A 27,858-nucleotide genomic window follows, 5' to 3' on the forward strand; every position below is an offset into this window, starting at 1 on the left:
TGTTGGATATTTTTTTAGTTATGTGGGAAACGCTTCATCGCTGCATAGTGGACTGAATTTGGAGGGGGGGGGGGGGGAAAAAAAAAAATGTAAATAATTTTTTTTTAAATCGTAAAAATATTTTTGTCATATAGCAGAAGGACAGTTTTTTACACATACTAATTTGCATTAGTGTACAAGATACGATAACTTACTTACAAATGGCTTTTAAGGAACCCGAAGGTTCATTGCCGCCCTCACATAAGCCCGCCATCGGTCCCTATCCTGTGCAAGATTAATCCAGTCTCTATCATCATATCCCACCTCCCTCAAATCCATTTTAATATTATCCTCCCATCTACCTCTCCAAAGGTCTTTTTCCCCTCCAGTCTCCCAACTAACACTCTATATGCATTTCTGGATTCGCCCATACGTGCTACATGCCCTGCCCATCTCAAACGTCTGGATTTAATGTTCCTAATTATGTCAGGTGAAGAATACAATGCGTGCAGTTCTGCGTTGTGTAACTTTCTCCATTCTCCTGTAACTTCATCCCGCTTAGCCCCAAATATTTTCCTAAGCACCTTATTCTCAAACACCCTTAACCTATGTTCCTCTCTCAGAGTGAGAGTCCAAGTTTCACAACCATACAGAACAACCGGTAATATAACCTCATGGAGGAAAAAAATGTTGAATATTTCCAAAATTTTACTATTGTAAGCCGTACCTAACCTCTTAATATCACTTGCCTCTTTCAGTATTGTTTTATCGGGGAAGGCTATAATGTGGCCACTGTCTGATTCTTTATTACGGAATTAATCTAACACATTTCTTATGATGACGTATGTAATAAAAAAAACTACTAGTAATTTTCCCGCTCATACCTAAAAATAAATCTGAGTAACTAAAGAAGATTGGCACGAACAGATCTTCATGCCAGAATCTCAACACATGAAATCGTCTCCTTAGCAACGAAATAAGAAGATACACTTTTGTTTTCTGGATTGTATACAAGAGACTTCTTTGTAATCTCGGGAAGTAAGTTACGGGATTTCATTTATAAGTTGTACTTATTAAGATTTAAGTTATGTGAGCAATACTATGATTCAGACAACAAACGTTTTGTAACACCTAAAAATTCACAAGATGGGTTTACGAATAGTGGCCGTTAATCGTTTAATCGTTTCTACCTGTGAAGTTATGTGGACGAAGGGAATGCGTTTCTGACTAGGATTTAGCGCTTCCGGGTTTGATCCCCTGGAGGGAAGTGCATGTTTATGTCCAATGCACAGAAATTCGGCCAGTTTGCCTTGTTTTGCATTCTTCCTGTGTTGTGAGGTAAATTACCGTGCTAGCCACATGATGTAAAAAATCCGTGACGCTACAGCCCATGAAGGGCCAAGGCCGACCAGCCTGCTGCTGGCCTCACGTCCACATGCCGAAGCAGAGGTGGACGATCATCCAACCGGAATGTAGATATCGTGTGGTTAGCCGTTATAGCTGATTTTCGAAACCGGATTTTCGCTACCTATCGTAGTATCCCAACTGCATCACGATGCTGAGTGGGCACCGATCCCATAACTGGCCGAATTTCATGAGAAAATTTATTGTCTCATGAGGACTCGAACCAGCGCGCATTCCATAACGCGAGTCCTAGGCAGGATGCCTTAGACCACGACGCCACGGCGCGGGACAGCCACATGATGTACTAGTAGTTATTCTACTTCTGAACTTGGTGTTGCATAATCTTGACAGGAGTGAGAACGAATCTAGCTGAAGGTACATAGATGAGGACCATAATCGAAGCGTAGAAGTATAATTAGATATTCCTTCACATTGTCAGCTCGCGTGTTAACGATTTCTGAATCTCGTCCACAGACGGCTGCGGCTTAAACAAATCTCATCCAACTCGAATCATCACATCCGCCTCTTCCCGTATTATCCCCCGTCTACATCTTGGAATTGTGGCGTCTTCTCGTTCAGTATTGAATTCTAGCTGTACCCTCTGCTCTTCATTTCGCATCCGTCATTCTTCTCCTTTTTGATCCCCTCAGGTTCCATCATAAATCCGCCTTTTCTTCTCAACCTATATCAATCCTACATATGTGCTTTCATCTCAGTTTTAATACCTTTTGCTTTGTGATTCTTGTCAGAACGTCATTTTGACCGTGTAATTTCTGTGTATTCCGTCGAGAACGATCCACTAACTTTGCATTTGTCTGTTTAAAAATTCAGTGGAAGTTCAGGGTTGTCAATACTTCAGAAAGGTTTGTGCTTAAAGTAATGGACATATTCAACAAGAGTTTTCATGTTTCCTTTGAAAATTTGAAATCAACAATCTCAGCCATAACCAAACTACACAACATTCCAACCTTCGCAGAACACATCACAAACTCCAATCACAACTACAGCAACATAGACACCGACATGAAAACACTGTACATACCAAAAAGAAACAACAGAAACTTGACAATTTGGCCTATTATTATTGTTATCATCATCATAATCATCATTATCTAATATATATATATATATATATATATATATATATACTGATATTTTGAAGTTAAAGGGCTGACTCTGCTATCCTTATGCAAAGTCATAGCGATATGATCAGGTTGATTTGTTGTTTTATTTCACCTGTAATCTGTTTTGAATGAGTTTGTAAATTTAGAAAATAAAGTATCACACACAGCTAGAAGACACTCCTTAACAATCTCCGAATCTGTAAATGTCTTAATTTCTGTCACGTGGCACGATGCTTTTGTTGTCAATTCATTTTTATGTACAGGGGAACATTACTTTCTGTAAGGATATTACGGAATTTTTAACATTTTCAGTTTCTCTATCTTTGATTGAGAATCTTTTGAATACTTGTTAGTAACAAAAATATGAAAGTTAAAATTTATAAAACAGTTATATTACCGGTTGTTCTGTATATTTGTGAAACTTGGACTCTCACTTTGAGAGAGGAACAGAGATTAAGGTCGTTCGAGAATAAGTGTTTAGGAAAATATTTGGGGCTAAGAGGGATGAAGTTACAGGAGAATGGAGAAAGTTACACAACGCAGAACTGCACGCATTGTATTCTTCACCTAACATAATGACGTTTGAGATGGGCAAGGCCTGTAGCACATATGGGTGAATCTAGAAATGCATATAGAGTGTTAGTTGGAAGACCTGAGGGGAAAAGACCCTTGAGAGACCAAGGTGTAGATGGTAGGATAATATTAAAATGGATTTGAGGGAGGTGGCATATGATGATAAGGACTGGATTAATCTTGCTCAAGATAGGGACCGACAGAGGGCTTATGTGAGGACGGCAATGAACCTTCTGGTACCTTAAGTAGGTAAGTAAGTAAGTAATAGCTTCTTATTGTATATGTGAAGAAATTTGTCTTTGCTCCTTAGAAGTGAGTTAATAATAATAATAATAATAATAATAATAATAATAATAATAATAATAACAGTAATAAATATAATACAGTCCAAATGGATTGTTTTAAGTCAACAGATAATATTATAGGACATAAATTGCTTTAAGAGTAGAACTAATCTGAAGTTGCACCCTTCATATTAAGTTCACCACTGGCTGAGGCTCATACGCTTGCTTCCTGCTGCAAATCTAGCGAACCTGGGACGACTCCCAGTAGGGGACTAGAGATTTATCTGCTCCCTTAGGAACTGGGTTTGTGTCCCTTGCCGTGTATTAACCTCCGTTGTAAACGTGGTGATGGACCGTGCTACTCTGTTGTACTATAAAATTGTCTATCTGTTGTATGTTATAATGCCTATTTGAAGTTCAACATATCTTCTGTACGGGCTATTCTGTATGAAATCGATCAGTAAAAAACCTCGCATTTTTTAATACTCTAATTTTTTCCCTATTTATACAAGGTGCTGAGGAGAGTGCATTTTCAAAAATATACTATCGAAACTCAAACGGTTTTCGTACTATTGAGCGGCAAATGTAGCGTATTTTATAAAAACAAGCCTCTTTCAGCGCTCAGAACTCTGGAACCATTTACTGCAGAACATTGAACGAGAGCTTATTTTGAAGCTGACATTTGGTAGGTTATGTTAAGAAGTAATCCTTATTTTTATTGTATACAGAGAGACAGATAATATGATTTTACTTACTTTTAGGCTTTTTGCCCATTTGTAAAAATGTGAAAAAATTGAGAAAAAACCTTGCATTATTAAGAGGGATTCGGCATTGTTTGCTTAGTGGCTCGGCAATAAGTTTCGAGGGTATTAAATAAATTATTTTCACACGCCTGGACTTGAACGGCCCAGTACAGAAAGCACTGGCCGAGAGCTGAAGATAAGCGAGCATTTTACTCCTGTGTTTATGAAAACTTGTGATAAAGCTAGCCCAGCTATGCGTTACTAGACGAAACATCACGTGTTTGTCTCCTGGCCTTGCTTGTCTGGGCTAAATCCCGCCTCACAGTCAGCTGGTTAGTTCACGCGCGTACTATTTATTTTCTTTATTTGATATTTTCAATATTTTCTTATCAACGGTGCACCAGTAAAAAATATGTTTATTTGTACTTCCAATGCGGAATCTAACCATATATTTTTAAAATATTTTTTCGTGGGCAAAGGCGTCTTAATGAAGAAAAATCTAAATTTCTCCATTTCCATAAAAAGTAAGAAAAACTGTTTACATGTCAATATAAACTTTAATTTCTCAGCATCAAAGTAAACCATGATTTTGATCATTGGGTGAAAGGGTTTTGGAGCCATAACAGTTTAAAGTTGCTAATTTTATGAAAATACGATAAATTTAAATATTTTTAATTTAAACACTATGAAGTTCTGATGCCTCAAACTTTGCACAAAGCATTGTATCACAATTGTCAATGGATCAAAAAAAGTTTCATTGTATTTAAAAATTGCAAGGTCAATTTTCTCTATATTTCGGTCGATTTGAGATGGAGTAGCCTGTACGTAAGAATTGCAAATAGTTGCACCAAGAAGGAATGCCAGTTTAGTGATAATCAGACACCTGAACTCTTACACAATTTCACTCATATCTCTGTACAAGTAGGACACAGGAAGCTCCTCGTAACGGACGGAAATTCAAATGAAAGCTATTCGCTGTAAGTAAGGTCGACATTCATATTAGAGGCAGTGCGGCGTGATGAGTGATGAGTGTTGTCTTCAATGCCCGTCAGATTTCGCTGTAGGAAAACGTACGTCACATCCATATTAAGTTAACTTGACTAATTCAGGTTATGGTTGCTATGACAGAAAGAAAGGACTAGAAAGAGAGAATTGCGCACGCATTTATCGCTGTTACTAGTAAATCGTTTCAGAAGAGGTGAGGCTTAGACTTCTTCCATTGTTATAATTATATAAAAATCGCACGACATTTCAAAGGTTTAGCTCTACCTTCGTCATCAGGTGAACAAAAAGGAGGCTGGGGTTAGAAGGTTATCCTGCTCGTTGAGATAGTTACAAATGACTAAATCCACCAGACTGACCGTCGCTCCTGTGGAAAAGTGGGATAGGCCCTTCTTCCAAGTCCTTCAATTGAAAAATGCAACGAGACATTTCTTTAAGAGAAATTATAATTATCTAGAATTAGTAGTGTGGTTTGTTGTGGCGAAATAATAATCTTCTTCTTCTTCCCTTCAAGTATTAGGCCAAATGGCCTGTTACGATCTCACAGTTGAATTTTCAATCCAGCGCTTCTTTGGACGACCGAGAGATCTCTTCCCGTTTGGACGATAGTGGAGCATGACTTTCGGGGTTCTATCTCTATGCATGCGATGCAGATGATTTATCCAGTTGTTGTGATAATGTTTCACGTGATTAATTACAGGTTCTAGTTGTAATTCTTCCATTACATCTTCATTGCGTTTGTGATCCCATTTCGTATATCCCGCTGTATATCTCATAAATTTCATTTCATTGGCCGTTATTCTTCTTTCGTCTTTCTTCCTCAATGTCCCTGCCTCACTGCCGTAACAAAGTACAGGTCTGGCCAAGGTCTTGTATAGGCGAATTCTAGTATGCCTTTGTACTAGGGAAGGTTTCATAATGTAATAATAATAATAATAATAATAATAATAAATTATAATAGTTGAGTACCGGCATTACAGAAAATATATACCAGTAATGGCTACTGAGTGATTTTACGGCAGGGTTTTCTTCTTCGTTCTCTTTCTTGGCCTTCGGTTCAATTTACTGATCCCATGTAGCCAGCTACTTCTCTAATATAAAGCAATATTCTATAGAATAACTGCATAAGCAGTACTCAAGTACCGCACCCACAGGTGACTATTTTAAAAAACGTAAATGAATTATGGATGATAAGAGATGATAGTGAACACGTCTGCACGGAGACTGACCGATGAATCAACACGGCAGGGTTTTATCTACCCCTGTTGATTATTCCGAGAAGGAAATCGATATTCTTCCATCTGTTGGAGATGCTGACAGCCTGCGATTATTCCTCGGTGTAAAGGACGATTGTTGCGCACTTATCATTTGTACACGTCACGGCTGAATGTTCCGGCGTATGTATTACAATTGGAAGCTTCCAACTTGGGACAAAACAAGCTGGCGCTTCGTCCGACATCGTTAGACCGCGGTATCTGCTCAGCAGAGAGCTCAGGGAGATTAGGTTACGAGTGGCCAATCCACTACTTTTGACAAACCATTTCTTTTTCAGTCCTCGTGTTATTTTTTTGCTTCACATCCCCTTTGAGGAGTCGAGATAAATTCTGTAAATTAAGAACAGAAGTGTGTCTGTTTTACGTCTTGTTGCGCCCCGGTGGCGAATTGCATCCCTGCTTACAAGAGTCTGCAGAGCTTATCAATGAACCAGAACATAAGTTGAGCAGCTCTACTTGCTCATTATCCGAGGAAGTATTATGATACGAAAAAAAAAATAATAACAAGAGAGATTTTCACGGAACACGTTCTCAGCGTCCCTAATACCTCTAAAATATCTATTATTCTTTCCTTTGAATTTATATCTCTTCGCTTAATTCCTTCTGCTGTACTAATGGATGGATGTTGTTCACAATAAAACATTTACGAATCGGTAAATCTGAAAATACATTTCCCTCAAAGTTATGGCGATATTTTTGAGGACAAAAAGTGACGTTTTATGAAATTATGGACGGACCCTCATTATTAGGGCTAGGATTTTGATGAAATTGCATCTTTTTTATAGTAAGCCAGAAACATAGCTGCTTTAATATGTACAGACGTGGACAGATTATTAGCAAAATTGAAGATTTTTATTATATATTTTTACAAAATATGATTCTTCAATTTAGACTACAGTTGACATTTTTGCGTGTTTCCAAATTATTAGCAAAATTGAAGGTTTGTATTGTGTATTTTTACAAAATTCGGTTCTTCAATTTGGAATATAGTTGACATTTTGGATATTTCCAAATTATTAGCAAAACTGCAGATTTTTGTTTTATATTTTTACAAAATTTGACTCTTCAGTGCAGTTGACATTTTTGCTAATTTACAAATTATTATCAAAATTGAAGATTTTTATTATATATTTTTACAAAACTTGACTCCTCAATTTAAACTACAGTTGACATTTTTGCTTGTTTCCAAATTATTAGCAAAATTGAAGGTTTGTATTGTGTATTTTTACAAAATTCGGTTCTTCAATTTGGAATATAGTTGACATTTTGGATATTTCCAAATTATTAGCAAAACTGCAGATTTTTGTTTTATATTTTTACAAAATTTGACTCTTCAATGCAGTTGACATTTTTGCTGATTTACAAATTATTATCAAAATTGAAGATTTTTATTATATATTTTTACAAAACTTGACTCTTCAATTTAAACTACAGTTGTCATTTTTGCATATTTCTGTCTACTGTAATGATGGAAATATCCAAAATTGTCAACTGTAGTCTAAATTGAAAAGTCAAATTTTGTAAACAGAATTATCATAAAAATAGTCAATTTTGTTAATAATTTGTCCACGTCTGTATATGTTATGTGATAAACTGAGTGTTTCAAGACGTATTTGTTAGGGCATTTTTTTTTTGCATTTTTTGCCTGTTTCAACTCATAAGAGCATCTTTTGTTTTATTCGGTTTTTTTAGACATTTTCCTTTAATTTTGGCCATAAATCCTCATTATTAATGTAAAATAATGTTTATTTCCTTTGATATTTTCTTTACATATCTTGTCCATTAATATCCATTATTTTGTATGATATTTTAATAGTTTTTCTACACAAATATTGCCATTTTAACGTAGTACACCCCATGTAATGGATCGGTCAACCACCCGTTCAATATAGACTCCTTTATATTTGCTAATTCCGAATAAGAATGGCCTTGTGGTAGACTACATGGAAACTAAAAGTATAGTAAATCCATGACGCTACAGCCCATGAAGGGCCAAGACAGACCAGCCGACTGCTGACCTCACGTCCATATACCGACGCAGAGGTGAACGATCATATAAGGAAACTACATCAGGTAAAATAATTAAAAAATTATGTAAAATTTAATTTAATTACTAGTGTAAATATTAAGTAGTACAAAACCTCTTTTCCTACTAAGCCAATTATGTAAGATCAATTTTTTGGGGCATTTTTGAGAGATTTTTTGGTCATAAATGCATTGTTTTTAGGACATTTTTTCATGATTTATAGGTCATCAAAATCCTAGCCCTACTTATTATCGTATGATACTGAAATCGGATTGGGCGGACGGGTAGCTCAGTTGGTAGGATATAGCAATAGAGCAACTGGCTACTGACTGGAAGGTTCTGGGGTAAATCGCAGGTGATGGCGGGATTTTTTCATTATCATAACTTTCAGAACGGCCCCGGAGTCTACCCAACCTCCTACCCTACGGTGGCTGAGTTGGCAGACTGTCACTCTGTCACGCAGATGGTCCGAGTTCGAGTCCCGGTCAGGTCTGGGATTTTTAATTGATAAATACATAGTGACATTTGTGGCGGTCATGGTCGAAGTTGGGGTTTTTCTCGGGGTTCTCCCATTTCCCCATATTAGCCATGTACATCATTCCATCAACTTTTTTCATTCCATAGCATTCCTCGAACGTCGGCTGGTGACGCACGGAGGGGGCTGGCCTAGAGACGAGGGGGGTTGCCTGCTCGAAACCTGGATACGCAGTGAACCTTAGTGTAGTCAGCCGGTGTGAATTTGGGAATGCGCCTAGGTTGAGGATTAGCGCAATAGATCGTAAAAGGTCATAGTGCCCCCTCCCGAAAATTCCGTTTCATTCCAGTCTCCTATCAAATTGAGTACCGGGGCTAAAATTCGATCGGAGCGTGGTGCCGGTTATACCACCTCATTCTAGTTTTGAGGTATGAAAACACAGAGCTCTACCTCCATGCCCCCCGTACTTACGCATAGAGAGTAGAGGAACCTAAGGTAATAGTGTAAATCGTGCTGACAACTGGTAAACGAATAGGTCTTAGCCGGGATTCAAACCCACGGCTGAGACTTCAACGCAGCGTTAAGGGGACACTTACTTACAAATGGCTTTTAAGGAACCCGGAAGTTCATTGCCGCCCTCACATAAGCACGCCATCGGTTACTATCCTGAGCAAGATTAATCCAGCCTTACCATCATATTCCACCTCCCTCAAATCCATTTTATATTATCCTCCCACCTACGTCTCGGCCTCCCCAAAGGTATTTTCCCTCCGGCTTCCCAACTAACACTCTATATGGATTTCTGGATTCGTCCTTACGTGCTACATACCCTGTGCATCATGAGAAATAATACTGAAAAATTAAGATTAAGATTTTTTTATATTTTTATGATCGTAATTATATTTGAAACGTTTAAAAGATTTAGCCATATAATTGAATGTTGCCAAACATACGGTGCGTGTGTGTGTGAGTCGAGATACATGTTTTTAATGCAGTTTTCTCGACTTTAATAATACATTATGCAACGAGCCTATAATGATAGTAATTAAGAAGCGAGTTGGATGTTTATGAAACCAGCGCAAGCGAGTTTCATAATTTTCATACGAGCTTCTTAATTACCATCATAGATGAGTTTCATACGACTTTTTATGCTCGATCATATTTCTAACTTGAAATTATTCCGATGTAACTTATAGCCTACATTTTATTTGTATCTGACAAGATCGGAAGTGACCTTGTTCTAGGTCGTGAATTGTGAGATGTGCGCAGACGCGAAAGTATTGATTTTTTCCGAGGAACAATAATGTCATTGACCTTGTGTAATCCCGTTAAACTTGGTATAACCTTGATTATTGAATTCGACATTGAAAAACGAGATGACAAATTGAATTTATTTGAATATTATTTACAATTAACGCTAATTATTATAGTAACAGAACATAACCTTCTGCGACAGTATTGGATTTCCAGCCTCCGTGACTTTTCACTAATTCTCTTTCGATTGCATATCCGAGAATAATCGATACTTGCGGTTTTATAACGGTACAAAGCTGACTTGTTATTGGCTGAACACCTGTAAGCTGAGTTGTCATTGGCTGAAAACACCTGTACTTTAATGGGTAGGTATACTTTAATGACATGCATTAAAGGACTGCTACCAGGTGTATAATTACTACATTTCGGCATGGTCGAGCATAAAATTTTTTATGCAGTTTCTTGAATAAAAAAAAGCTCTTTGCGCAACAGTAATTATTGTAAGTTTTATCTGAAACTTCTCACAGAGATCAATTAAATGTTTATAAATACAATTTAATTAGCATTTGTATGAAATATTAATATTAAGTTGCTTTTTGGCGTATTCATATTGCACTTAGATTAAAATGTGCTGCAATGGTAAGTCCATGAAATTTAAAAATTTATTGTGACTCTCTATTCAGATTGAACTAAAAAATCGAATTAATTTCTATTCCTTTGACTATTTTCAAGCTTTTGAGCAAATATGAACTAAAAATTTTGAAAACTTTGACGCAAGGAGCCTTTTTAGTGACGTCAATGTAAAATATATTTAAAAAATATAATTTCAAAACTATTAGCCCTAATGGCACCAAATTTTGTACAAGTAATCATATTGTAGGCCTGTTTATATAGTTTAAATTTCATAAATTGTAGATGAAAATTGTAGAAATTTAAAAAATCATGTGTGTCACCTTACAGATGAGCCGAGGCCTGGCGGCTTACAACCCCTGTTCCATATGTCAGTGTCCGATAAATAGTTAATAGGAGTAATACTGTCATAAACATATGACAACTGACAACCCACGTACATACGTAGACAGTGTTGTCAGTCCATATCCTTCTTCGAAGTGTTGCGTCACAGGAATCGCAGCGCATCGCGCCGGAAGTGCTTTGTTACCCTACTGCACACGGAGCGATCCACTTCGCCGTGTGTTCATTGTACACAGACGTCGAAGCGACTTCGATATTGAAAATGAATGCCCCTTCTATTAATAGGCAGCCAGCCGCCGTGTACGCGGCGATTAAGATGCAGTTTTGACACGGAATGAAATTAAACTGCCCACACATTTCTGTTATTTCACGTAAATCATGTTATATTAATAATATAAATTGCAATTATTACTAGGAGTGTGATTTTGTGGTGGTTATTTTACTCTGATTTCGGAGATTAAAATTGTTTGATTTCGGTGAACATTTCGTAAAAAGGAGCAATTTCGTGCATATTTCGCACACTGAAAAAAAACTTAAATAAAAAATAACTAGTGGCTTGTGCAGCAAATGCTGCAAACTAAGTTCATTAGACGTTCAAATAAACATTTTTCAGATTTATTTTCAATGAAGAATACCAGACATTCTGAAAGCTATTTGCTTCCATAATAATGAAAGATACTCTCTCTCGAGCCAATACTGAAGAGAACCACGCATATAAATATCTACAACACACCGCCATTAAATATATGAAAAAGACCCAACCCCACTTTATTAATAACTATAAAATATTTGATTTTTAATAATATTACTATCTTATGTAAGTTTTATAGCTTTCAGTAACATATACTATATATACTATATAGCCGCCACTCAGTAAAATAAAGAAATCAAAATCTAATTTAAGTTATTCTCTACATCTACTTATATAACCCCAAAACGTTTCACTTTCATATCATCAGTATAGCATTAAATGTATAATTAATGAAAAATAGTCACATCACGGAATTAACTACAATAATATTTCATTTCTAATAGTAATAATGTCATAAAACCACCTCAAGTTTTGTAGTTTTTAATATCCAATACACAGCTGTACCCAGAAAATTACACACCGCAGGATCGAACCTGTAAATTATTTTTAGTAAGTTAAGTTTTTAATAACCAATTTAATTTGAGCTCTAAATATGTCAGCATTCTTGCAGATCATGGCCTTCGTGTAATATTGTTTGCTGTAGTGTGTGTTTTGTTTTATTCTGAAATGCAGTTAGCTAGTTCTCAAAACTGACGACAGATGGATTTTGGAAAATAGGAAAATAATGTTGAAAAATTGACATTTCACTGAAAACTACTATTTTTCTGAAAAACTTTGAGTTCCAAGCTTCAAACTGAGGGGTCATTTATTAAAATCCGTTCAGCCGTTTTCCCGTAATTTCCATTACCAGTTCAAATTATAGCCTATATATAGATAACATAACATTTGTTTAAATTATTATTGAAACAGTCCCTTTCAGAACATTGCTTGCATCTTAATTATATTCATAATTCGATTTCATTCGACTGTAGGGAGGTAAGGCACTGCCTTCTTGATCATATGAAGTCAATTTTTGCGGGAAAAAGAAATGACCGTTGTCTGCTTGCACTGCTCTCTGGAAGTAGTTCCTGAAACTATACGTACATCGTTGCCATATACGACACGTATGTAACAAATATGTAGAAATATTCATGTATATTTTATAACGAAGCAAATTTTCACGTTTTATTTGAAAGAATGAATCACTTTTCGGACGAATTCTGTACGAAATGTGTGTATTTGTTCGTTGAAAATATCGTGATTATGAAGTAATTCCGTGAATTTATATGAAGTTCGTGAAAATTTACAAGGATCTTTATATCTGGATGTTGTTTGATTTTGGTGAACATTTCGTAAAAAGGAGCAGTTTCGTGCATATTTCGCACACTAAAAAGACTTGAAAATAGTAACATAACATTTGTTTAAATTATTATTGAAACAATCCCTTTTAGAACATTGCTTACATCTTAATTACATTCATAATTCAATTCAATTCGACTGTAATGAGGTGATGGCACTGCCTTCTTGATCTTATGAAGGTAATTGTTGCGGGGAAAAAGAAATGACCGTTGTCTGCTTGCACTGCTCCCTGGAAGTAGTTCCTGAAACTATAAGTACATCGTTGCCATATACCACACTTATGTAACAAATATGTAGAAATGTTCATGCATATTTTATAACAAAGAAAATGTTCACGTTATATTTGGAAGAAAGAGTTACTTTTCGAGCGAATTCTCTACGAAACTTGTGTATTCGTTTGTTGAAAATATCGTGATTATGAAGTAATTCCGTGAATTTATATCAAGTTCGCGAAAATTTACAAGGATCTTTATATCTGGAGTTTTGTTTTATCTTTCTTCTATTTAAAAACACCCATTCCACTATTGCACGATACAAGTATAATATTATGTCTTAAACAGTTAAGTAGATATTTTTTTACAGTTGGCGTGCGTACGCAGTTCCTTCCGTAAAATTATGAAGGATTCACTTAGTCGAAAACCTTGTAATATCTTTCAACACTATGATCGTACATCGAACTGCACCTATCCAGGTACATGACGTCATGCTGAACATTCCAACGAGAAGTTATTTCCGTTGTGACTAAGCGACACAGATTCACAAATTGCATATCACGAAGTGTTATACAGACCTTGTCATTGCTCCTGTGCGGATTTTACCTTACGTCTGTTTTAAAAAAAATCGTGACCCGCGCTGTGACTTAGGCAGTGACGGGCTTCGGAATTCGTATTTACTTTATTAACACCATTCAGCATCTATCGTCACATACTTACAATCATTATGTGTAGTGCATACATACATAGCCCTACATACAGTAGAACCTCTATTATCCGTGGTAATGAACGGGGTAGGTTGAACGGTTAATCGAAAAAATAGGATAATCCGTATCATAAAACATTTTCGTAAATTTAGTGAATAACGCTTACACTAACGTAATTTTCTCTATGACCTTGTATTATTTTAACACGCTAGGTAGTGTACCACAAGTTCACTGATTTTTGTCTGGTTGTTAGTGACTGTTTTTAAGGGGCAAGAAAACTCTTTGTAATGACTATGGAAAAATAGGAATAGTGGAGGCCTCAAGTTGTATATTTACATACTTTATATATTTTAGCCTTGATTTTTATTAAATTGCATACGGTTGTGACGCCAGATTTGCATTCTGAGATGAGCTACAGTTTCTCGTTCCCTAAACCACTCAGTTATTTGTACTTTTTTATACTTAGCACAACACGATTTCTTTTGATACCCGTGGAAGAAATTTAATATTGAAGTTATACAGTAAGACAACTCGAACAGTAGGCCATACTGTGTAAAGGTTAAAGTCTTGTGATAACCCTCTCTAGAAAAAAAATACCTTGGTAATATACTGCACAATACTTCATATATTTCTGTAGCAAAAAAAAAAAAAAATCCAAGAGAAAGACAGTCGGATAATCCGCCAATCGGTTAATAAGGTGACGGATAATCGGGGTTCTACTGTACATACATACATACATACATACATACATACAGTCCACACCTGTGGAGTAACGGTTAGCGCGTCTGGCCGCGAAACCAGGTGGACCGGGTTCGATTCCCGGTCGGGGCAAGTTACCTGATTGAGGTTTTTACCGGGATTTTCCCTCAACCCAATATGAGCAAATGCTGGGTAACTTTCGGTGCTGGACCCCGGCATTATAACCTTCATCTCATTCAGACGCTAAATAATCTAAATATGTTGATAAAGCGTCGTAAAATAACCTACTAAAAATATGTACATACATACATACATGATGCATGCATATACAGAGTGAAAGATTGTTTTGGGATAGCTGTTGATTTAATTTGCAATATGCTCAGTCAATTTAAGAGAGCAGTGTATTATGGCAATAGATGATTGAAAGAATTTTAGGTTTGTCCTTTAAATGTGCAGAAATTTGATCCGAACAAATGTAACATTGTAAAATGCCTTTGCAGGAAGAAAAGTTACATTTATTCGAATAAATTTCTGCACATTTAAAGGACAAAACTAAAATTCTTTCAATCATTTATTATCATAATACACTGCTCTCTTAAATTGACTGAGCATATTGGGAATTCAATCAATGGCGTTCCCAAAATACTTTATGAAAAAAAAAAGTTTCATATAAAATAATTTTTATCCAGAAAATGAAGCAAGAAACGAGCAAAACTGTATTAAACTTTTTTGTTTGAAATATCTCAAAGAATAACCCCCTGAAATTAGGTACATTACTTACGGTTCACTCTGTATACTTATGCACATTTTTATGTATGTATTGTACGTACAATGAGAGACGTAATAGTTGAGTGACTCTATAGAGCAGACGTCTCCAAAACCGTTCTCGCGAGTAACCCCTGGACGGAACCGAAGCCAGTACGTAATGAGCGCGCTCCGCCTCACCCATCTCCACCTGTACTATACTCTGTGTTATGCGCAAACGAAGAGCAGTGGCGGACTGCCATTATCATTGTGTTGGTCGGAGTGTTCCAACGTTTCACAATGTCTTCTAATCATGGACGTAGTACATTCAAAGATGAAGAGGAATAGAAATTTTTTGTGTTAGTGGGGAGAATGTGAAATGCTTAATTTGTTCGAAAATTCTTAAGGGTGTGTTAAAAATTCAACATGCGACGACACTACTCGACTCTTCACAAAGAATATCATACAATTACAGGCATGTTGGACATGTGAAAATAATTTATTTTGGGGCTATCTGTATAACTGTTGGTTATACATAATAATCAGTATATTACAATACGTTTACACTCAGTTCCGCATGACAAACATATAGTTTTTCGTTTAATTTTAGGTGAAATGCTTAGGCCTAGAAATATTTTGATAAATATAAAACAAGAAACTACAAACACAAATCACACACGTGTCCTCAGTCTTAAACAAAAAAAGCTTCTTGCTAGCTAGCTATGTTCTAGCTGGGAATATTGGAAAATCAATGAAGCCCTTTGTAAAATCGTGCATACAGAACGCTACTAAATACTGTGTTCAGAACAAAGTCAAAGTTTAAGAAAATTAAATTGTTTCCAATTACAGTTCAGAGAAGGAATTTCAAGATTGTGAATGTAATTGAATCTGAAGTCGAAACCACAATTAACCAGTTTGTAGCTTACTCACTTGCATTGGACGAAAGCACAAATAGAAATGACAAAGCTTACCTAGCCATTTTCATCCGAGGAGTTAATGAACATTTTACTGTGTCTGAATGTCTTCTAGATGTAATTACAAAATACAACTGGAGAAGATCTTTTCCAGGCACTGAAAGGCACCATAGAACAGAAGAGGTTGAATTTGCAGTGGCTTGTGTCAATAGCAACAGACGGGGCTCCAGCTTCATAGTATGTCAAAATAATATACAAACGTATGATATTTCTTATTCTTTTGATGTTATTATTTGTAAACATAAACAGACCGTTGCCGCGATCCCCCACTGACCGCTCCCATCTGTTGGTTGAGGTACGAGTCTCTTCCCCTTCTCTAGCCTTACAGCACGCTGTGTTCGGCGGGCAGCATCGAGAGCACGAATGACGATACGCTTTTTGGAGACCTCTGATACAGAACATTCCACGTTATGAAAAAAGCATTGGTTTTATGGGCCTTGCCTAGTACATTGTACAAGCTATGTGGTAAGTAGGCGTTTCTATGGAAACTGGTCATTTGATGGAACAGCCCCATATGCTTATTTCTTAACGTGGAATCCTTTTAGTATTTTGTTAAGTCAAAGAATACCACGCTGCGCATGCTCCGAGCCGAAAGTTTTGGTTCATATGATGATGAGATATCCGCTTCGCTTTTAAGTATTACAGTCTATGCTGAAACTGAATTAAAATTGTAGCTTCATATGAACCGTGCTACTGATCTTGAAACATTTTCGCTCGCTCAACAATTTTGTCCCTCACCGTACATAAGAGTTTGAACTACTTCCATGTTTGACATCAGACTTTCGCCATGATTTCCTTGTACACGGAAATATTACCAATCTGACGAACAGCAAAGAAATATATCGATGATTGTTGTGCAATAAATAGTGTTGCAAGCTGAGTATGTCGACATTGTACATGAAGGTGACCTTTTAAAGCGGATATTGTGTGTTCACTCGCTGCTGAGTGATAGGGACTAAAAAACAATAGGTAAAAGTCGATGTTCGATAATGTCGGAATTTCTTAGTTTTATTTCCATAACGGTATGGCTGATACTGCGACAATAAAAGTCGCAATTGGATTCTGTGATGAGTGATGACTTAACAGGAAATTGATTTTGCAATCGTTGATGGGTTGAAAAGTTACGATACGTTGCTGGAAGTGGTTTGCGTGCAACATGCCAGTGCATTGAAGTGGTATCGGTACGCCATATAAACGCAGATGTATTCATACTTCAGAGGTATTGTCACAGTGTTGGATCAAAATATGTTTTTGAGAGAGAACCGAAATCCACTGAAGGAGAAGGAGACTGGGTTTGGGGTATGACAGCATGTATGTATTAAAAATAATGAAGTATTAACCTTAAAAAGAACAATGTTGCATCAACGTTTGTACTTTCACATTGTAAAAGTATTGTCACTCATTCAGTGTTTTGCCCAAGAACAGGTCTTTCACTGCAAACCCAGCTTTCTCCAATCTTTCATATTTTCTGCATTCCTCTTTTTTTTTACGTTGGGGATTTAATTGAAGTGAATTTTTATGGCAGGCAGAGTAACTATCTCATGCCCCCATGTTATATTGCTACCTATGCACTTCATTAGAACCAGGTACCCAGCTTCGAAGCCGTTAGCCCTGTGAACTTACAGTATATTTATTTTCCCCTATTATCATAATACAGGTTATCTAAGAAATTAGCAAGTTCTTTGTGATAGTAGAAGAGAAAGAGTGGGGGAAGAGAAGTGGTCCGTGGCCCATTTCTTTTAGGGCTCATCCCGACATCTTCCTCTTTGTCTCCTCATATGATTCATTTACATTAATATCGTCTACCAACTCATATCTGCTTTCTGCCCCGAACTCTTCTCCTGTTCACCATTTCTTCCAATGAATCCTTCAGTAAGCAGATTTTTCTCAACCAGTGATCCAGTCAATTCCTTTTTCTCTTCCTGATCAGTTTCAGCTTCATTCTTTCTTCGCTCATTGTTTCCAACACAACTTCATTTCTTATTCTGTCTGTCCACTTCTTACGTTTATTCTTCTCCATATCCACATTTCAAGTGCTTCTATTCGCTTCTTTTCACTTCATCATAATGTCCATGTTTCTGCTCCATACAATGCCACACTTCATACAAAGCACTTCACTAGTCTCTCCCTTAGTTCTTTTTCCAGAGGTCCGCAGAAGATGCTTTTTCTATTAAAAGCTTCATTGGCCATTGCTATCCTCCTTTTGACTTCCTGACAGCAGCTCACGTTAATGCTTATAGTACACCCCAAGTATTTGAAGCTGTCTACTTGCTCTACTGCCTCATTTAGAATTCGCAAGGTTACTTTCTTCATTTTTGTTCATATGACCGTGGTCTTCGTTTTATTTGCGTTTATTTTCATCGCATTCTGCTCACAGCTGCCATTTAGCCCCAGTAGCATATCCCTTTTCTGCTAACAACGCCATATCATCAGCAAGTCTTATACTACTAGGTTCAAAAATTTCCCGGAATTTTACTACCATTTTTCGTATTAATATATAACAAGGGATATTATACATTTGTTTTGTTGGTAACATTCATGATGTCATTTCCTTAAAGTTTGCTGATAATGGCAATTATTGGTTTTGAGTTGTAGGCAATTGTTTATCATAGTGTTTTGTTTGTTCGTCGCATTTTGTAATTATGTCCACAGAGCAAAGTACAAACATCAAGTTCTGTGTTTTGCTGGGGACATGATCAGTATGGCTGATGAAGATGGTGATTTCTTAAACAAAATGAAACTGGTGCTACTTGTACGACCCAGTCCCTAAACGACATTCATCTGAGTGGAAATCGAAAACATCTCCTCGGAAGCAAAAATTTCCTAGGGACACTTCCAAAGGCAAAGTTATTTTAAATGTTATGTTTTATTTAACGACGCTCGCAACTGCAGAGGTTATATCAGCATCGCCGGATGTGCCGGAATTTTGTCCCGCAGGAGTTCTTTCACATGCCAGTAAATCTACTGACATGAGCCTGTCGCATTTAAGCACACTTAAAGCAAAGTTATGTTGGAAGTTTTCTTCGACTCTCAGGGTCTCATGCACCATGAGTTCATTCCAGAAGGTCGTACTGTAACGAAAGAATTGTACGTAGAAACCCTCCGTCGCCTCTGGGACGCAGTGAGAAGGAAACGTCCAGAAAAGTGGGTAGAAAACAACTGGTTCCTTATGCATGACAATGCACCTGCTCATCGCGCAATTATTGTAAAGAATTTTCTTGCCAGGCACAACATAACTGCTTTGGATCACCCACCATACTCTCCTGATCTCTCACCACCTGATTACTTTCTGTTTCCCCGTCTGAAAAGTCATCTGAAAGGACGGAGATTCAATGCTGAAGAGGTTATCGCAAACGCGACGAGAGCACTAAGACGGGTTTCACAAAATGGCTTCCAGGCCTGCTTCCAGGAACTCTACACGCGTTGGCAAAAGTGTGTTGTTGCGGAAGGCAACTATTTTGAAGGGAATGCTGTAGAATAGTGTTTAAGGTACGTTGTTTCTATGATGCTAGCAAATTCCGGGAACTTTTTGAACCTAGTATGTACAATGTATTGTTATTTCTCCTACTATCACTCCTCCCATGTTCTGAAAACAGTTCTTTACTAAATCCTCCAAGTAGATGTTGAACAGGATATGTAATAAACATTGTAATGAATAATTTCAAGGGAAAAAATGTTCTGGGGCCGGGTATCGAACCCGAGACGTTTGGCTAAACGCACCAACGCTGAAGATTGTAATGTTGCTAAAGTCGGTTTCAAGATCTTCACGGAAATACAAGTTGTTTAATTGCCAGCTACTCCAAACCTAGGATTTTGTTGATCCTAAAACGTAAATACAAAACTATTTTATAGATAGCTACACTAAAATACGCTAGTTATGTGAGTGTCCCAATGTTATTGGACACTGTGTAGCCTATATGAAATTCAAACGTGAAATCGCCCTTGCGTTAGGGGAGAGTTGGGTAGTATCGGACATCGGGTAATATCGAACAGTGAGTTTCTTTAATCTTCCACCAGATGACAGTACCTGAATGACATGGTTACGTTTCTGTGATGTCGTATACAGAAACGTAACCATGTCATTCAGGTACTACAATCTGTTGGTAGATGAAAGAAACGCACTGTCCGATATTACCCGATGACCGATACTACCCAACTCTCCCCTACGTTACAGGCCTAATATGGAACTACCGTAATGAAATCACTCTTAGGCCTACAATTGTTTGGATGAAGAGAAAGAAATAAAAAAATTAAGAAAAAAATTACAACAAAGTTAATTTAAATTGCTTTCTTAATCACATCGAATATTTCTTTAGAACTCAACCGTAATTCAATTTGTGTTGTACTTTGGAGCGTAGAGTATAGAAAATCGAAGAGTACTCTGAGTCCCACCTGGTAAATTAAATAAGGTTGTTTCGTTTGCAAGAGGACGAAAGGTGAAAGAATGAACACTCAATACTTCATTGCCTAGTTTACAGCATGACATTATTACCCTTGCCACAATAAACATCTCAGGTGTAGACAGAATGATCAGTCTTCAGTTACGAGAGGAAATGCCCTCAGAGCCTTAATACATAGAAACAGGGGTTACAAAAGTGAATGAACCACTCTCCGAAGAAGGCAGTGTTTGATTCCCGGCTACAGTTCTCTGTTCTGACTCAAGAATTTCCGTCTGCGAAACAGAAGACTCGAGTTTGATTGTCGTTAGTAGATGTTTCCTTTTCGGCGATATTGCAGACCTACGTGTTCCTTCTCCTGAAATTGCTAACCATTTTCCCCCATACTACATCTGTGGCCGGGAGGAAAAGGGTCTTAAGTAAAAATTTTATACTTTTCAGGAGAGCAGTATGAAGATTCAAATTGGTGTCAATTATAGAGTCTTTTTTAATTAAGAGGTTTTTCCTGGATATTATTTATTTATATTTCTTCTAAAATAGGTAATGTTGCTCATTTAACAATTTTTTTTATTATTTCCAAAAATAGCCGCACTTAAGCCCTTTTAAGACTAGAACCCAACCTGAGTAGAGAGGACTATTTAAACATAAGACTTTTTTCATGTCAAAATAAATGAGAAATGTAAATTATTAGGAATCCAAAATGGGTCTTAAGCAATTATAGGACTGTTTACCCTGGTGCTTAAAGTTTTAAAAGGAAAGGGCATCAGTATGTGATAAAATGGCTAAAATACAAGTTAGACCTTTTTAATAGGGAAGCATGGAAAGGAAACATGTGATGGTTTGTAAGGAATAAAGTATTAAATACTCTTAAGTCCTTTATTCTGTGTGTGATCGATTCAAAAAGTACTTAAGACATTTGGTAACGCTCTATAAATCCAGTCAGGAGTCTTATTTGACTTTAACCGTTTTACCAGATTGTAGAGAATTGTTTCCGCTTTCAGAATATATAAAAATCTCATTAAAAAATACCTGACTTAAGACCTCTTTCCTCCCGGCCACAGATATATGCTAGTGGATTATGGTCATTTTTCGTTTCCAGGTTCAATTTTCTTTTGCCAACTTCGTTTCGAATTTCGGTACTGAGAAATACTACAGCTGGTAGTGGTTTTCTAGGTTTTCTAACTTATGTTGGCAGCAGTGGTAGTGCATATTCTGAAAATTCAAATTGTTCTAGATTTCTGAGCCTATTACTGGTAGCCAGTGAAATTTGAACGTACTAATGATTAATTAATATCAGTAGGCCTATTAATATTATAATACATAATATTTATTTTATGTGTTGCGTTTCGTTGTGTTTATAATTTCTAGATTATAGTCAAGTAAGTGTTTGGGTACTCGATAGAAATAATATTTCACATATTAATTAATTTCTTACGTGTTTAGGCTTTTATTATAATAATAGGATGCATCAGAACTGTCGCTGGGCAGTAACCTGAACACACGTTTCAGCGTCACATTGTTGACAAGTAACTCCATCTGTTAGCACAACCATAAAACATCTAATAGATGCTATAGAGGTACCAACAACGAAAAAAAAAAAAATAATAGGATGGCAGTGACTCCTCCAAGAAAGAAAGCGTGTGCCATTCAGAGTAGGCTACGCTCATACGTATAATGAACTGAAGAAAGAAAATAATGACGAAGGAATTATGCGCACGGAGACAGCGATTATAACTAGAATAGCAAAATTATTAGCAGTAGGGGCCTAAGTATTCTTAAGCATACATTTCAAAGTGGCATTCGGTTTTCGGAATTTGTACTAATCATTTCACGTGATTAAACAAAATACATTTTTAGGTTAGGTCTCGTGAATCGTAAACTGTTTAGTCAAAGCAATGAATCTCATGTTGTCGGACAAAATACATTTTAATATTAGATCATATTATTCTACTAATTACCAACATAATGTGCGAGAGATCCAGGAGGAAAATATACTATTTCACAAATTATTGAATCATTTAGAAAACACCTCCCAACATAAAGATGAGATGTGGTAAATAGGTAAATAAGCAAGATATCGTTATTGTTAATACTATGTTATTATTAATATTATTACTATTATTATTATTATTATTATTATTGTTATTATTATTATTATTAAAAGCAATTTGTAAATACACTCAGGGACAAAAAAAAACCGAACACTTTAATATTTGCTGGTATTTTGCAAAACATTATCTTATCATACAGTATTATGGTAGCCATCTGTTGTTACGGAGACGTGTATACATTGTTGACTGTTTGTTTTATAAACAAGCCATTACAACCAAATATTCCAATTTTGCTTTCGGAGTCTCAGCTATAACAATTTTGTCTCAACAATTCTGTGCTTCATTATCGTAATCATTCGTTATTTCTTTATTTTTACATTTTCTGAGTTTAAGTGGGGTTGTAATATTTGTATTAAAACAAGATGCGACCTGAAGATTTGCCTCGAGCTGTAGCCCTTTACGATGATGGACGCAGTGTACGTTACGTTGCAAATGTTATGAATATGGCTAGAAGCACAACCCATGATGCCATAAAACGGTATAGAGAGACCCTAGAATATACCAGAAGACCAGGTTCGGGTCGTCCAAGAGCTACAAATCCAAATGAAGACAGGTATATGGTGTTGAGAGTTCTTAGGGAGCGCAACCTGCCAGCTACTAGTGTAGCCCAGCAATTTGTTAACATGCATGGACACCCAATTTCGGCCAAAACAGTTAGAAGGAAGTTGAAAACAAGTGGACTGATATCAAGTAGACCTGCAACTGGTCCCAGACTTCTCAGGATGCATCGAGTTGAACGACTGCGTTTTGCAAATGATCACAGGGATTGGAGAAATGGACAGTGGAGCTGTGTTCTGTTCACCGGTGAGTCCCGTTTCAATCTGTGCTCACCTGATGGACGTGAAAGAGTTTGGAGAAGGAGGGGAGAACGATTTTCACAGTGTTGCATTTCCGAAAATGTGCCGTATGGAGGTGGTGGAGTGATGGCTTGGGCAGGAGTGTGTACGGATGCTCGTACAGAGTTGGTTTTTGTTGAAAATGGAAGACTAACAGCTGATAGGTATATAAATGAATGTTTGGCTGATCATGTTGTGCCATTTGGCCAATTTGTAGGCGATAATTTTGTTTTAATGCATGATAATGCACGGCCGCATATTGCCCATGCGGTCGGAGATTATCTCCAAGAAGTGCGAATCCATGTTCTTCCATGGCCAGCAAGGGGTCCAGACATGAACCCAATTGAACACGTGTGGGACTTGCTGGGACGGCGTGTTAAGAATAGACGACCGAGACCAGAATCGTTGCAAGAGTTGAGGCGAGCACTTGGCGAAGAATGGGAACTTATTCCTCAAGAAGACATTGCTAACCAAATTGAGAGCATGCCAAGACGTATGGATGCAGTTATTCAAGCCAGAAGGGGTAATACCCGTTACTAAAAAGAGTTTTTAATGTTTAAGGCACCATAAAATGAAAAAAACAGACCAAACGATGCCATAGTTATACGCCCTTTGTAATTTTTTGTAAATTTTCTCATCAGAGATTTTTTTTTTAAATGTTGTCGTATAAGGTGCTAAATGAAACATTATTTTGTTTAAATGGGTTTTGTTTCATTTTGAAATAATTGGCAACAAAATACAAGCAAATATAGAAGTGTCCGGTTTTTTTTTTGTCCCTGAGTGTATTATTATTTGTATTTGTATTATTTCAGTACATGGCATTCTGATTTTACCCTCTTTGGTGATATCTGGTATTAGTTGGCAACACTGAAGAGGCGGCCAAATTAGCCTTTTAGGAACTGCTCTTACGTGATCCTCATTATACTATAAAGCAATCTCAGCTATTTATGATTATATTTACGTGTAATGAAAGTAAATGTGTATGTTTTAAATTTATTTTTATGTTTTTACAGAATGTAAAAATACAATAATATGGTTGTGTTATACGTAGGCTATACGTTTTATTATTTCCATAATGCTAAAAAACGTGCATGACGACATGCAGTGGCAATATACTAATGGAGTCTAAAAGGACTTGGGGCTCCTTCAGTTCGATTGTAACGCCAATCTCAAGAGAGAAGTAAAACTTGGACATCTTCATGAAGTTAAGTGCGCCGTTAAGGATGCGACGCAGTAACGAAATAATTGAACTGGGGCACGAGGGCAAGTTGCCCCATCAGGGGTAGTAGAACTTGGCTATTCCTACATCATGGTACAGGGCGGGAATTACGGACCTTTCGTCACTATAAATTCACTCGATTTACTTTTAAGAATTGCAGCAAAAATCTCGCCTCCACATTAATTAGGAAATAGTCTATGCGTTGTATGTGAAACTGTTTATATAGAGTTGCAGATTTAGTTTGTTTCAATTCCAACGACACTAAATTAAATTGAAACTAGTGGCTTGTGCAGCAAATGCTGCAAACTAAGTTAATTAGACGTTCAAATAAACATTTTTCAGATTTATTTTCCATGAAGAATACCAGACATTCGGAAAGTTATTTGCTTCCATAACAGTGAAAGATACTCTCTCTCGAGCCAATACTGAAGAGAACCACGCATATAGATATCTACACCACACCGCCATTAAATGTATGAAAAAGACCCAACCCCACTTGATTAATAATTATAAAAATATTTGATTTTTAATAATATTATTATCTTACGTAAGTTTTATAGCTTTCAATAACATATACTATATAGCCGCCACTCAGTAAAATATAGAAATCAAAATCTAATTTAAGTTATTCTCTACATCTACTTATATAACCCCAAAACGTTTCACTTTCATGTCATCAATATAGCATTAAATGAAAAATAGTCACATCATGGCATTAACTACAATAATATTTCATTTCTAATGGTAATAATGTCATCAAACCACCTCAAGTTTTGTAGTTTTTAATATCCAATACACAGCTGTACCCAGAAAATTACACACCACAGAATCGAACCTGTAAATTATTTTTAGTAAGTTAAATTTTTAATAACCAATTTAATTTGAGCTCTAAATATGTCAGCATTCTTGTAGATCATGGCCTTCGTGTAATATTGTTTACTGTAGTATGTGTTTTGTTTTATTCTGAAATACAATACGGCCGACTTGATGCTCGCTTCGCTTCTCCTTTACAAAAAAGCGAAGGGAATATCAAGTCGGCCGTGAATGCTATTGGCTAGTTCTCAAAACTGACGACAGATGGATTTTGGGAAATAGGAAAATTATGTTTAAAAATTTACATTTCACTGAAAACTATTATTTTTCCGAAAAACTTTGAGTTCCAAGCTTCAAAATGAGGGATCATTTATTAAAATCCGTCCAGCCGTTTTCCCGTAATTTCCATTACCAGTTCAAATTATATATATATATATATATATATATATATATATATATATATATATATATATGTGTGTGTGTGTGTGTGTGTGTGTGTGTGTGTGTGTGTGTGTGTGTGTAATTTACCTCTATCATTGTCATTATGTATAATCAATAGGAAATATAATCATACAGGGTTTGTGTGGCCTGTATGTAGCGTGCAGTTCTATTCATTCCTTAAATTTTAAATGGATGTCAGTTCATGAAATGTCTCTGAAACGGAAGACATGTTGAACTGTAATGCACTTTAGATATGCATCGTATCGTCCTGGTGTACAGCTAGCCTTATGCGACGATTTAAATTACCGCAGTATCTTATTTCTGGACTTGTTTGTCGTGTATTTAAGGGAACACTATACTGAAGTTTCAAATTTCCATATTTTTAAGGGTTCACAATAGTGAAATCAATAACTGCCTTAATTATGAAGCTACATTCACCAATTTTGATCACTGGTATATCTGATTAATAATGATAAATGTATAAAATTTCATCTGCCTATGTTAAGTGGTTTGAATTTTATTAATACTGTATTTTATTAAAATGTCGCTTTATATAAAAGGTCCCTTGCGTCACAATTTACTTACTTACTTACTTACTTACAAATGGCTTTTAAGGAACCCGAAGGTTCATTGCCGCCTTCACATAAGCCCGCCATCGGTCCCTATCCTGTGCAAGATTAATCCAGTCTCTATCATCATACCCCACCTCCCTCAAATCCATTTTAATATTATCCTCCAATCTACGTCTCGGCCTCCCTAAAGGTCACATTATTCTTAACTGATATTGACTTATATGGATCCTTATATACATGGGGTCAAAACTTACTATAAGGTTTTTCTGTAAAATTAATCAGTAAATTGAATAATTTCAAGGAAAATTGTTCCTGGGCCGGGTATCGATTCCGGAACCCTTCGCTTAGCGCGCGAACACTCTACCGACTGAGCTACCCCCAGGAACTATACACGACACCGTCACAATTTTTCCTTTTTATATCCACACAACTCACATGAGCTGACAAGGCTCAACTGTGAGTGCACACAAATACTGTGTGACTTTAAATTGTGGCTTTCTGTTAACGTACCTCCAGTTCTGGCGTCTTTTCAGTTGTGTGGATATAAAAGGAAAAATTGTGACGGTGTCGTGTATAGTTCCTGGGATAGCTTAGTCGGTAGAGCGTTCGCGCGCTTAGCGAAGGGTCGCAGGATCGATACCCGGCCCCGGAACAATTTTTCGTTGAAATTATTCAAACCTGCTTTACAGGGAGCTACTGCCTGAAAGCCAGATCTGTATAATTAGTAAATTACTAGGATTTGTATTATAAAATAATAAAAAAAATATAATTATTACTAATCATCAACAATTCTGAGTGTTTCAAGTGGAAAATTCTCCCTTCTTTGTAATAAAATCAGTTTTGTTTTTCCTGATGAAGTGCTCGCTACTAAATCTTTCTATTAGAGCACTGTTCTCCAAGTTCCTAGCTTTGTTTTGTTTCGGCATGTTCGCTGAACAGCAGACCTCAAGTGTGTACGCCGCGCTATACTCCATACATACCTACACTGTTGCGGATTGCTCGTAGCCTCAAGGTAACCAAGCACAGGACTCTACTAATAATAATAACACAGCTACTCTGGACAGAGGAAGAAATAGTGGCTTTGAAGTGAGTG

At 36.6% G+C, this 27,858-nt stretch overlaps 1 protein-coding gene across 3 annotated transcripts in view; it reads left to right on the top strand.

The window, feature by feature from the left end:
- The window catches only part of sdk (sidekick cell adhesion molecule), a 460,070-nt gene that overhangs the window by 327,935 nt on the left and 104,277 nt on the right, over positions 1-27,858 (top strand). The window lies entirely within an intron of this gene.

This window comes from Periplaneta americana, chromosome 11, assembly GCF_040183065.1.
Source record: "Periplaneta americana isolate PAMFEO1 chromosome 11, P.americana_PAMFEO1_priV1, whole genome shotgun sequence".
Classification (NCBI taxonomy): Eukaryota; Metazoa; Arthropoda; class Insecta; order Blattodea; family Blattidae; genus Periplaneta; species Periplaneta americana.